Source organism: Lithobates pipiens, unplaced genomic scaffold, assembly GCF_037356315.1.
Source record: "Lithobates pipiens isolate NorthernLeopardFrog02 unplaced genomic scaffold, aLitPip1_a1.2 Scaffold_28, whole genome shotgun sequence".
NCBI classification, from domain to species: domain Eukaryota; kingdom Metazoa; phylum Chordata; class Amphibia; order Anura; family Ranidae; genus Lithobates; species Lithobates pipiens.
The window spans coordinates 44,319,351-44,333,786 of record NW_027507789.1 but is presented as its reverse complement, the minus strand read 5'-3'; the positions used below and the strand labels follow the sequence as shown (position 1 = coordinate 44,333,786).

General features: G+C 46.3%; 1 protein-coding gene across 3 annotated transcripts in view; it reads left to right on the top strand.

Annotated features, from left to right (window-relative positions):
* RALY (RALY heterogeneous nuclear ribonucleoprotein) overlaps positions 1-14,436 on the top strand; it is a 361,366-nt gene that overhangs the window by 166,598 nt on the left and 180,332 nt on the right. For all 3 annotated transcript variants that reach the window (XM_077459153.1, XM_077459151.1, XM_077459152.1), the window contains exon 2: positions 5,731-5,807. The gene's annotated coding sequence lies outside the window, so the exon portion shown is untranslated. The remainder of the gene's footprint in view (positions 1-5,730; positions 5,808-14,436) is intronic.

Genomic DNA, 14,436 nt, shown 5'->3' with positions numbered 1-14,436 from the left:
CTTAAGCTACCTATTAAATAAGCATAAACTATGGTCTGTATACAATAGGAATATTCTAAATGTTTCTTAGCCCAGGTTATAGCGCATTCACAAGTTCAATGGGCAACCAAGGATCCAGGCATACTGTACAAGTGATTGCAAGAAATCAGCTCTTGCGTCATCACCAGGTGAAGTTTCTTCTTTGGTCTTCTGAAGTTTTCTTTGGCATAGAACTTCCTTGTTGTTATCCCATTTTGGAGCCCTCCCGTCAGCTTAAGCTACGTGTCCTTTTATTTGGAAAGTTTAAGTAGACAATGCCACATGGCCATAGCCTTTCTCACTGTTTCTTTTAACATAGTCTTCAATAGGTGAAACATTTTCCAATTCAACCTCTAGATGTCAATATTGTATCATGCGTGCCATAGGTCATATATGTCAAAAGGTCAAGCTATGTTGACCATTGGTTACCTGAATGCATCTAAACAGAATACAATGGATACATTTAACTACCAACTTCCATTGTCCAAAATACAACAACATCATCTGTTACCATTGTATCAAAGGACAGCTTGAGCAAACATTTCTAATGGCACTTGTTTGAGACGTGTCCACTCAAACACTCCTAAGACAAACACATTCTTCTATGTAAGTTCGAGAATAATCAGAGAGCAGACATATGCATACATTGTATGTATCAAACGCAACATACAACCACTTTAAGATGGACAAACACATTAAGGGCCCATTTACTTATTTGCTGTGCATTATTGTCAAACTGAAGTCAATGTGCTGCCAATGCGCCATAACATGACCCCATTGTAACGTAACTTGAATGTGTTTTGCGGTGGGCTGCAATGCAGATGTGTTGCAATCATGCATTGGAGTATCATTCAAAATAAATGGTGCTGCAATGCTGTAACATATGTTGGTGGAAATGTGTCCTAAATATCGGCCTTTATCCCCTTCGTGCTAACGTAACACACATGGGCGTCCGCAGAACTTTTTTCAGGGAGGGCATCATTTTAGGGTCATCCATGCACCTCCCCTTTTTGACAATGTCATTATCACATTGTCATGGTCAGAGACTGCAGACGTATTACAGTCCCTAGCATAAGTAATGGATTATGGCCAACCAGACCCAGAGGAACTACAGCAGCGATCCCTCCGGATGGACGATCGCTCATTCTGGGTTCCCCGGGGGGTGACTCTGGTCAGTAGTGTAGCATTTCTGTACCCTGGTAGTGGCTCAGTCTTTCTCTCTCTGGTGGTACTGGGCAATGTGGGTCTCTCTGGTGGCGCAGGGCAGCATCGCTCTCTCTCTCTCTCGTGGCGCTGGACAGCATGGCTCTCTCTCTGGCTTCCGCCCAGCACACTCCTCGTTCTTTGTCCTGTAGCACTCTCTCCCTCAGCTTTTTTCCAGGCTGCAGTCTTTCAATCTCTCTATTGATCGAGCTGTAGCCTCCTCCCTGTGGAAAATGGGGCTGCCAATCTTTGCGACTACATGTCCCGTAATGCTCTCCTCTCCTCTCCTAGTCTCCTTTGATTGATTCAGTTATGGCCAATAGGGAAGGAATGGAGTGGGCAGGAAGCTGGACAGGGACCTGGTGAGAGCCGCCATATCTTCTCCCTGGCAGGAGAAGGGGGGCAACCAAGGGAAACCTCTGACAGCCCCCAGCTCGCCTTTCTCCTGTCATAGCGCCGCTGAGTTTTCTGCTGGACTGAGCAGGGAAAAGAGCCACACTACGGGGCTTGACATCACCTTGATAGTTTCACCCCACTGGTGGTTGGTACCCGGGTGCGGGCTGCCTGCACCCCGATAGCGACGCAACTGTGCTGAATTTAAGATCCGATCCGTGATTCCAGGGGGGCACTTGACCCCCCTTGCCCCTACCTGTGGACGCCCACGGTAACACATATGTACAGCCTCACTGCACTGGGATTTTTTAGGTGGGGCTGCATATATGTGTTCCTCCCTTTGTGCTGGGAGCGTGCCACATGGTGCGCTCCTAGCACAGAGGCTGGATTCTCACTGAGAGCCCCGACCCTGTACTAAGGATCTCCTAATTTTTGGGTCACCTGATCGCTATGGTTGCCTCTGATTGGCTACCACAGTGATCAGCCACTGTGAAGCACACCCTTTTTGCTTTCTGCGACTAAAGAAAAGGACACAATGGGGGTTATTTACGAAAAGGCAAATTCACTTTTGCCTTTTTTATTTGCCCTTTTGCTGTTTTTTTATTTTCCTTGCATGTCCCCCTCAGATCTACAGCGACTTTACTTCCAAGTGCACTTGCAGTGCAAAGTGGTTTTTCCTTTAGTAAATAACCCCCAATGCATCCTTCTTGTTCCTATATATATATATATATATATATATATATATATACCGTATATACTCGAGTATAGGCCGACCCGAATATAAGCCGAGGCCCCCAATTTACCCCCAAAAAACTGGAAAACTTATTGACTCGTGTATAAGCCGAGGGTGAGACATGGCTGTCCATCCCTGTGTGTCCGTCCATCCCTGTGTGTGTGTCCGTCCATCCATCCCTGTGTGTGTGTCCATCCATCCATCCATCCCTGTGTGTGTGTCCGTCCATCCATCCCAGTGTGTGTATCCATCCATCCCTGTGTGTGTGTGTGTGTGTGTGTGTGTGTGTGTGTGTGTATTCATCCATCCATCCATCCCTGTGTGTGTGTGTGTGTGTGTGTGTATCCATCCATCCATCCATCCATCCCTGTGTGTGTGTGTGTGTGTGTGTGTGTGTGTGTGTGTGTCCGTGCAGCCTTGTGTGTGTGTCCAGCCTACCTGTGTCCCAAGCCTCCGTCCCGAGCCGCCGTCGTCCCGAGCCTCCTCTGTCCCGTGCCTCCTCTGTCCCGTGCCTCCTCTGTCCCGTGCCTCCTCTGTCCCGTGCCTCCTCTGTCCCGTGCCTCCTCCGTCCCGTGCCTCCTCCGTCCCGTGTCGTGCCGATGGATCGCCGCTCCAGGATCGCCGCTCTTCTCGGCGGCCATTCTACAATTCAAAAGCCGCGCCTCCGTCCTCCGCCTGTGATAGGCGGAACACTCAATTTCCCAGCAGCCTGTGTTCCGCCTATCACGGACATCCTCTCATACTCGTCCGTAGTATGAGAATGAACGGATGTCCGTGATAGGCGGAACACTGACTGCTGGGAAATTCAGTGTTCCGCCTATCACAGGCGGAGGCGGAGAAGGAGGCGCGGCTTTTGAATTTTAATGTCCGCCGTCTGTCTGCTCGATACGCTGATCGAGCAGTCAGACAGCGGTGACTCGAGTATAAGCAGAGGGGGCACTTTCAGCCTCAAAAAAGAGGCTGAAAATCTCGGCTTATACTCGAGTATATACGGTATATATATTTTTTTTTTTTTAACAAATAAATGATAAAATATAAAATAAAGAAAAATATCTAGATTAAGGTTTAATCTAGGTCACTGCTAGGGTTAGTGTTTGGGTCAAGTAAGAGTCAAAGGTCAGGGTCAGTATATTTTGGACAGTATTTTTAATTTTTTTCATTAACATCAGTGTCAGTAAGCGTCAGTGTGTTTTAGGTAGGACAAAAAAAAAAAAAAAGGAAAATGCGCACTATTGGGCTATACTACAGGTACAAAAAAACAAACAAATGACACACACATATGTGAGATATGTCGATGCGATTGTCAGGATTTTGGGTTGTTCTTTGGTGATAGGTTATAGTAGTAATAAGAAATATACAGCTAAATGTAAAAAAAAAAAAAATTGTTTTACTATTTTTGCCCAATTTTCATGTGATAATAAAAAAAAAATATCCACTACTATTTACTACTAAATAAAAACCCAATTTGTCGTGAAAAGAACAAGGTATATTCCACCTGGATGCACAAAGTAGTTATAATGATCTGTACAGTTTTACTAACACATGTCAAAAATGCAAAATTGTGCTTTCGATTTTTTTATCCTTAGTTGTGAAGGGGTTAAATAGATTTTAGACACTTTTGGGTGGACTGATCCTTTAAGGTAAACAGTATAAAGACCTTAGAAAATACACTACGGTTTCTCTTTAAAGTAGCAGGACCTTTACAATGGGGACATTTCTTTTAGAGAGCTGTCATTATAAATTTACATATTTCTACGCAAAGCTTCAAATGTCAGTACAAAGTAAGACATCTGGTAATACATTTATATTTGCTGTGAAATTGAATGTCACTTTATTCTTTATTTAATCTTTCCATTACTAGAAACAGCGTTCTTTAAAAAAAAATCCTACCAAATGTACACATATTAGATTTGCCTAGACGATGTATCTAATATTGTTTGCTGCAAAATTTATATACGGTATTCATTTCAGTTGATGTGTAGCTCACCCCTGGGATTTAGGGACTTGTTTGACTAAAATAATAATAAAAAAAGGATCACATGACTTTGTTTACTGACAAAGCTGCCTTTGTAAAATTACCAGGCCCTTCAGACCCTCAACATTGGGAGGATGCTTTGGGGTCCCCCCCAAAGCACCTTGTCCCCATGTTGATGAGGACAAGGGCCTCATCCCCACAACCCTGGCCAGTGGTTGTGGGGGTCTGCGGGTGGGGGGCTTATCAGAATCTGGAAGCCCCTTTAACAAGGGGACCCCCAGATCCCGCCCCTTCAAACCCCCCGTTTGAAATGGTAAGGGGTAAAAAAAGTACCCCTACCATTTCACAAAGAAAGCGTAAAAAATAGTTTAAAAAGACACACACACCATTGCAAAAGTCCTTTATTGAAAATTAAAAAAATTAAAAAAAGATTCCAGCGGTGGTAATCCACTCTTGCTATCCAGTGATGGATGATCATCTCTCCGGGGTCCAGCGATGGTTGATCTGATCCAGCGATGGGTGATCTCTCCCTCCAGCACAGCGCATCCATCCTCTGTCTCATCCGGAGACACTGCGGGAATCCTGGCAGCCTGACACTTCTTATCTGAGGAGGGGCGGGGCCACCTGTGGCCTGACCCCACCCCCTCTGACGCAAAGGGAAATCCGGGCTTCCCCAGTCACGTACGAGTGACCCCACCCCCCTCTGATATAGCGGAAACCTGCGTTACATCAGAGGGGGGTGGGGTCACCCGTACGTCACCCCAGGCCATAGCCGTCCTGGGGGCTGCTCAGGAGGACCAGGACTATGGAGCCAGAACATACTATTGGACCAGAACCCCGAACCACGTGACATCCACATCTTAAGTACCCTCTCACACAAGGCACAGCAAGAGTGACACTCCCACTGGGCTGGCTCCGAGATATTCTACCATCATTGATAATTTCCAACAAGTCTGATTACTCAAATTTGATTGCCGCACGAAAATTGGCTGCAGCCCACTAATGGTACGAAATATGAACGAAAATTCTTGGATAAGATTTTCTAGAGAAAATTCTTTCGGAAATCGACCCAGGTATGGCCTGCCTTAGGCTGGAAGGAGTTAAAAAATCCCTGATTTCTCCCATCAAATAGAGAAAATTGATACACATTGTGGACACCAACCAATTAAATTTTATCCCTGACCTGACTCCCAACAACACTCCGAAACGTGGTTAGTTGTTTTTTTTTTACATGCTGACATTGCTCTCAACTCAGCTTTATTGAATAAAACAAATAAAAGCAATACGTTTTGCTCATTTTTTATTCTCTCCATGTTAAGATTTCTCAGTGTACTGGACGAGCTATTTATCATTCTGTTAGTACCATAAACATTTATTTTTAACTAGATTTTTCTCCCTCTGTTCATAGGTGGCTGATATCACCTTCACTGTCTTCTGATCAAATAAACATCTTCCTGCAACTGTTGGCAGACAATCAACTTCCAGGTAAGAAAGAACTAGATTCCAGCAACGCGTCACAATGGCTCGATTTTTGCTTCCAATTCGAAAAGATGTTGATTTACTACTGGGAAATAGACTGTGCACTCTGCAAGTGCAGTTACCCCAGAGATTAGTAAATGAGGTGAAGCTTCACTTTGCAAAGAATACCCAACCCTCCGCTCTCCACGGGCCTAGCGGCTTCCGCTTCCTCCCTCCTCCTCGGCGACCAATCGGGAGTCTAATCTTTTCAGCCAATCGGAAAATGGGTATCAGACCTGCTTCTGATTGGCCGGATTGAGGATCAGTGTTATAACAGCGAATATTTATTCGCTGTTGTAACACCTGGGTGGGCTCATGGCGCAATGCTCTGCACTCCGAGCCCACCCTATTTTGAAGCCTATTAGATCCTCTGGCTCCAATCAGGTGCTTCAAAAAAACACCCCGCCGCTGTAAATCAGGCGTCCGGTGTCCTGAAAGGGGCCGGACACATGAATGGGGGAGTGCTATGCATGAATCTATCCATTAACCATATAGGGGTGGCGTGGATAGAGGGGGGCGCGCCCGGGCGCCCCTAAAGGATGGGCCGCCACTGGGGCACAGTCTATTTGCCTTTAGTAAATCAACCCCATTAAGTACATTGCACATTGATGTAAGGAAATGTGAGATTCTGGTTGGATGCTATAGATAGCAATAATAAATTAGCAAAAATGAATAACTAAAATCAACACCGAGGAAGAAAATATTTGTGATCTCAACTCTATTAAATTGTATGTCCAAGCATTACCCACATTTTAAAACAGAACTAAACTGCGTCTGAGCACCACAAACCGAAAATGCTATTTAATTCATTTTTAATATTCAAAAGAAACTCACCCATCCATCCATGTATCCATGCTTTATTTTCTTGAAAAACACCCCTTAGCCGCAGCCATCCTGGATAAGGCTAGATGATTCATGTAGCATTTACTTCCCGGAATCTATCTGCCCTTAGCTCAGGTATGCAGGCAGGGGGGTGTGCTTAGCTGAGAAAGCCCTTCCTCCCTGCAAAAGAAAAAAAAATGCCCAATAAGACGCCAAAAGCCAGGAAGTAACTGTAAAAAATGTAAAAAAAATAAAAAGTAAATACAATATACCAGGGATATGCAATCAGCGGAGCTCCAGCTGTTGCAAAACTACAACTCCCATCATGCCTCTGCCTCTGGGTGTCATGCTTGTGGTTGTCAGAGTCTTGCTATGCCTCATGGGATTTGTAGTTCTGCAACAGCTGGAGGTCCGCTAATTGCATATCCCTGCAATATACCTTCCTATGTTTTTACTAAGGCTAGCAGCATATGGATAAAAGTTTTGCTTTAAACCCCAAACCTCCCTCTCCCCTTGATCCCCTACTGAAGTCATGTGATTTGATGATGCAACGCGTTGGGAGGAGCTGGTAACATCATGCCACTAACCTGGATGTATACGGACGGACATTTTGTTGGAGGTTATCGACAATATATGCCTGGATATTAGTGGTGCACCAGTACTAGTGCACACTATAAGTTAAGTACATTATAATTGTTAATAAGAATACAGTTACCCATATGAAGAGCACAATATATCTTATTATTTTTTGAATAAATCAGATTGAGAACACTAGAGGAGAAGAGCAGAGCAACTGTGACAAAGGAGACACCACTTTAAAGCGGGAGTCCACCGGGACTCCGCGTTTTTTTTTTTTTTTTAAAAGCCAGCAGCTACAAATACTGCAGCTGCTGACTTTTAAAATAGTGACACTTACCTGTCCAGCGCGCCCGCGATGTCGGCACCCGAAGCCGATCGCTAGGTCGTCTGTCGGGTCCTGCCGCCGCCATCTTGGGTATGGGAATCAGGAAATGGAGCCTTTCGGCTTCATTTCCCGGTTCCCTACTGCGCATGCGCGAGCCGCGCGGCGCAATCCGGACGGTCCCCGCTGCCTCTGGGAACTGTGTGTTTCCCAGCAGGCAGCGGGGCACTTGCGCAAAGGGGCGGGCAGTTGCGGAAAGGGGCGTAATCTACGCCCCTTTCCGCAGACAGCTATCCCGGAAGTGGGTGCAGTTACCTGGATTATCCAGGTAACTGCACCCCCCTGAAAGGTGCCAATTGTGGCGCCGGAGGGGGGGGGGGATTCCGATGAGCGGAGGTCCATTTTAGGGTGGACCTCCGCTTTAAGGGGCAGGTGCATGAGGCCTAATTTTATGTCAAAATGTAATGTTATAACATTCACAGATGTTTGGAGTTGCCACGCCCCGGGTGGCTGTCCCTGCTGCCTACCCCTTGTCCCAGTCCTGCTATCCAATGTTGGCCTCTAATGATAGGGCACTTTTTGTAACAGATGTAGGGCTTATATTGTTATCTTAGCAGAGCCCACTGTCCTAACCCAGACACTGCAGAATATTCCCCAGTGTTATATGTAGGCTATGGAGCCTTGGACTTCTTCCTTTCATGCTGTAATCCCTAATACCACATGATCAGACTTTCCAACAACAAAACCGTGGATTTTTGTTTGAAGGATGTTGGCTCCAACTTGTCTTGCATACACACGGTCACACAAATGTTGGCCAACAATTACGTACGTAACAACGTGTAAGGCTTATGTGATATCTCCATTACAAACGCTAGTTATATCTCCGACTCGTACTTGTTTCCAAGCATGCGTGGACTTTTGTCCGACGGACTTGTGTACACATGATCGGAAAGTCTGACAACAAACATTTGTTGTCAGAAAATTTGAGAACCTGCTAGCCAACGTTTGCTGGCGGAAAGTCAGACAACAAATGTTCAATGGAGCGTACACACGGTCAGACTTTCCTCCAACAAGCTCACATCTAACATTTGTTGTCGGAAAATCCGATCGTGTGTATGAGGCATAAGGATTTCCTCACCTTCACTTTCTTTTCTCAACAGGACCCTGTCCCTTCATGTAGGCTTTCCCTATCCTGTCCTGATCCTACATCTACTCCCTACAATGTGGCGAGCCAATGTGACACAGAGCGTGCTATTTTTAGAATCTCTGTCTCCAAGGTGGCCACCCAAACCTTGTGGGAATACAGCACCTATATTTGGCACTGGCATCCCCAAGATAGCTGGCAGGAGTCCATGGCAGAGGACATATCAGTCTTCTGCCATGCTCCCTCTAGCCACAGTAGCACATGGCAATGAGATAACCACTTTGTTTGCTATGACAACTAGACAAGGAAGTGACTAAGCAATCATCAGATCATTGCATAACCTCCTAAACAACTGTCTTGAGAAAGCCGGTGCTCTGCTCCTTGTATGCCGCAGGGGACCACATCCGGACCACTTGCCTACAAGCATGTGACATTATAATTTTCACCTTTCTTCTACCTTGTTCCTGTAGTCAAAAACAGTTTTCATGACTCCATGGGACATGATCACCAGGCTTGTAAAAAAATTTCAAGGGCAGCTGCTAGGAGGTCACACCCCCAGAACTACATTTCCCAAGATACCTTTCCCTATATAGTGTATTGTGTGGGCAGGCCCTTGGAAGGTAAGGCAGCAACATTGTTTTGCAGAGAAATAAATCAATGTGAAGAGGGACAGAAAAGTTTGGGGAAAAAGCACAGTCATGTGGTCCAGCCGGCAAGGCTGATAACACTGGTTGGGATTTCAGAGCAGAAAGGGAAGCCCAAAGGGGAAGTCAGAAGCACTTTGGCACCACTGACACATCCACAGATATTTCGCTGTACCTGCACTTAAAAAAGTGTAGGGAAGCGGTTAAACCGGGGTCATGGTTGAGGTTACACGTTCTGGTCCCGGTATCAGTTTTTAGTGTCGGCGATTCTCTTTCATGTAAACATAACCTGCGCAGCCACTAAAATTCTTTTACAGGTGGCGGAAAGGGGGTCCCATCCTGCTGGGGATGCGGGGGGCATCCAGCTCCGGACTCACAGTGAGAGAAACCAAAGTTGTTCCTCCTACTGTGTGACATCAGAAGCTAGTAGAGATGACTACTTCATCACTTCCGGTTCCAGCTGTTAAGAACGCGGTGATGCACAACACTACGACGAGCCGAGAAAATGAAGTTCAGTGCTTCCGAGCATGCGTCAAGTTTCCAAGCATGCGTAGGAATTTTGCACGTCGGAACTGCCACAGGCAATCGCATTTTCGGATAGGAACTTTTCTCAGAGAACATGCTCTCAATCTTTTGCTGGCTGGAATTCCACCAGCAAAAGACCGATGGAGCATACACATAGTCACATTTTCTGACCAAAAACTCTCATCGGTCTTTTGCGCGCCGAAATTCCGATGTGTGTATGCGGCATAATTCTAAACTGGTAACCTGCAAAGGCTTTTAAAGCGCCACCTATGGATAATTTCAAGTATCGTAGTTTGTCGCCATTCCACGAGCATGCGCAGTTTTAAAGTGTGACATGTTTGGTATCTGTTTACTCAGTGTAACATCATCTTCTATATTTTACCAAAAAAAAAAATGGTTTTATATTGGGTTTATGTTGACTAAAATTCATCAATGAGTATTTTTTACACAAAGAATTGCGTTTGAAAAAACGCTGCGCAAATACTGTGTGACTTAAAAAAGTGTAGCACCCACCATTTTATTCTGTAGGGCCTTTGCTTAAAAAATACATAATGTTTAGGGGTTCCAAGTAATTTTCTAGTAAAAAAATAAATAAATTTTACATGTAGGAGAGAAATGTCAGAATAGGCTTGGAAAGCAAGTGATTAAGTAAAATTTAACCACTTGCCGACCGCCTAACTGGTAATTTTGTATGTCATTACATTAAATACCATTGTTATGGCAACAGCTAGCTGCCATGACAATGGTATTGTTTTTTTCCCCCAGGTGGCCGGCTTTCAGATAAAAGTGGTCCCAGCATCAAAGGATTCATCACAAAATCACTTTTCTAAGCATCAGGAGTGGTGAACCCCCCTCTCCTGCCGCTTCCCGGTCAATTTCGAGCTTACCGGAGCCGTGAATAAGCTCAAACCGATCCGATGCGGCCATTGGCTAAGCAGGAAGTCGAGCGAGGGCAAGATAAACCCTACTCAGCTCTATGCCCTTGAAGGACCAGAGCAACATCAAATGTACTTCCACCCAACGGTACCTAAAGGGACAATCTTTTTACAAGAAAAAAAATCATTTTTTTTCTTTTTTTAATTGCTTTCAAGTGTAAATGTGAGATTTGAGGTCTTTTTGACCCCAGATCTTACATAACAGAGGTCCTGTCATGTTTTTTTTTTCTATTACAAGAGATGTTTGTTTACATTCCTTGTAATAGGAATAAAAGTGATCCAATTCTTTTTTTTAAAGGGACAGTGTAAGAATAAAAAATAAAAAGTAAAATAAAACAGAAAAAAAAATTTGTTCACCCCGTCCCTCCGTGCTCGTGCGTAGAAGCGAACGCATACATAAGCTGCGCCCACATATGTAAACGGTGTTCACACCACACATGTGAGGTATCGCCGCAATCTTTAGAGCAGGGGCGGATCCAGAGTCTAGTCTCGGGAGGGGCACTGCTATAAAATATATTTTTTGGGGGCAATTTATATGGGAAATGGCTGGTATTTGCGCTTCAATCATTACGGCACCATGGTTGTTATGGTGTCAGGATGATTGAAGCGCATTATTTCTATTAATACATTGTAATATAAAATTAAATGGTTCATCTCACCATAATGCAGAATCAGTGGGAGCCCTGAGGATGTCACTTGCCATGTCGCCTGCCACCAAATGTGGATTGTCACTTGCCACGTCACCTGCCACACATTGCGGATTGTCACTTGCCACGTAGCCTGCCACACATTGCGGATTGTCACTTGCCACGTCACCTGCCACACATTGCGGATTGTCACTTGCCACGTAGCCTGCCACACATTGCGGATTGTCACTTGCAACGTAGCCTGCCACACATTGCGGATTGTCACTTGCCACGTCACCTGCCACACATTGCGGATTGTCACTTGCCACGTAGCCTGCCACACATTGCGGATTGTCACTTGCCACGTCACCTGCCACACATTGCGGATTGTCACTTGCCACGTAGCCTGCCACACATTGCGGATTGTCACTTGCAACGTAGCCTGCCACACATTGCGGATTGTCACTTGCCACGTCACCTGCCACACATTGCGGATTGTCACTTGCCACGTCGCCTGCCACCAGATGCGGATTGCCATGTAGCCTGCCACACATTGCGGATTGCCACTTGCCACGTCACCTGCAACACATTGCGGATTGTCACTTGCCACGTTGCCTGACACACATTGTGGATTGCCACTTGTCACGTCACCTGCCACACATTGGGGATTGTCACTTGCCACGTCACCTGCCACACATTGCGGATTGTCACTTGCCACGTTGCCTGCCACACATTGCGGATTGTCACTTGCCACGTCACCTGCCACACATTGCGGATTGTCACTTGCCACGTCACCTGCCACACATTGCGGATTGTCACTTGCCACGTTGCCTGCCACACATTGCGGATTGCCACTTGCCACGTAGCCTGCCACACATTGCGGATTGTCACTTGCCACGTCACCTGCCACACATTGCGGATTGCCGCTTGCCACGTCACCTGCCACACATTGCGGATTGTCGCTTGCCACGTCACCTGCCACACATTGCGGATTGTCACTTGCCACGTCACCTGCCACACATTGCGGATTGTCACTTGCCAGGTCACCTGCCACACTTTGCGGATTGTCACTTGCCACGTCACCTGCCACACATTGCGAATTGCCACTTGCCACGTAGTCTGCCACACATTGCGGATTGCCACGTAGTCTGCCACACATTGCGGATTGCCACTTGCCACGTAGTCTGCCACACATTGTGGATTGCCACTTGCCACGTAGTCTGCCACACATTGTGGATTGCCACTTGCCACGTAGTCTGCCACACATTGCGGATTGTCACTTGCCACGTAGTCTGCCACACATTGCGGATTGCCACTTGCCACGTAGTCTGCCACACATTGTGGATTGCCACTTGCCACGTAGTGTGCCACACATTGCGGATTGCCACTAGCCACGTAGTCTGCCACACATTGCGGATTGCCACTTGCCACGAAGCCTGCCACACATTGCGGATTGTCACCTACTGTGTCACTTTTCTGCTAAGGTGGTCTTTTGTTGGGTCCCAGAGTGAAGATAGGCAGCAGAGAGATGATGCAATCTCTCTGCTGCACACAGCTTCCTACACAGTGAGGGCAGGACTGGAGGGATGCAGGGCAGTGAGAGATGATGTCATCTCCCTGCTCCCCTGCCTGCTGGCTTCCTGATTGGCCAGCAGCCCTCCTAAGCTGCCCAGCTGCCCCCCCTCACCCATCCACTCAGCGTGGGTACCCGCGGAACCGGTCCGCGCGGGTACCCGCGGAACCGGCCGCGATTGGACCCGCAGAACCGGCCCGCTGGTACCCGCGGAACCGGCCGCGATTGGACCCACGGAACCGGCCCGCTGGTACCCGCGGAACCGGCCGCGATTGGACCCGCGGAACCGGCCCGCTGGTACCCGCGGAACCTGCCGCGATTGGACCCGCGGAACCGGCTTTGCTGTCATCAGCTGCCGGTATTCTCGGAGGGGGCAATTGACCCGTTGCCCCCCCCCTGGATCCACCCCTGCTTTAGAGAGCAATAATTCTAGGAAAAGACATCCTCTGTAAGGCCGCGTACACACGCGGGGACTGTTCGCCCAACTTTGTCCGCTGAACAGTGTTTCGGCGGACAGTCCGCTCGTGTGTGGGCTTTCAGCGGACAGTTTCAGCGAACAGTCCGCTGAACAAGGTTTTTCGGAATTTCCGAAAAACTGTCCGCTGAAACTTTGTTTCAGCGAACAGTCCCCTCGTGTGTAGGCTTGTTCGTCAAACTAAGTTCCGCGCATGCTCAGAAAGGATTTACACGCCGAAAGTTATAATGCAGTGTATAGGACGTCGTATTTTTCGTCCCGTCGTACGTGCCGTTCACGTCATCGCGCACGGTTTCAGCAAACTGTTCGTTCGTCGTGTGTGGGCAAGTCCGTCCATGCTAATTTTGAGCGGACTGTTTGCTGAAACTGTTTGACGGACAAAGTTGGGCGAACAGTCCCCGCGTGTGTACGCGGCCTAACTAAAAACTGGTAACCTGTAGGCATTTCTAAATGTTGTCTATGGAGATTTTTAAAGCGTCAAAGTTTGTCACCATTCCACGAGCGGACGCAATTTTGAAGCATGACCTATTAAGTATAATTTTTCCCAGTATAACATTATCTTTCACAATATAGAAATAAATTGGGCTAACTTTACTGTTTTCTTATTTTTTAATTTAAAAAAGTGTATTTTTTCCCAAAAAATTGTGTTTGTGATGCTGCTGCACAAATACAGTGTGACATAAAGTATTGCAATGACCACCATTTTATTCTTTAGGGTGTCTGAATTTATATATATATACACACACACATATATATATGCAAATACAGTGTGACATAAACAATCGCCATTTTATTCTCTAGGGTCTCTGAAAAAAAAATTATACAATATTTGGGGGTTCTAAGTAATTTTCTACCAAAAAATTGGTAGATTTTCACTTGTAAACAATAAATGTCAGAAAAAGGCTTGGTCGTAAAGTGGTTAAAAAATAAAAAATAAACAAGCAAAACAAG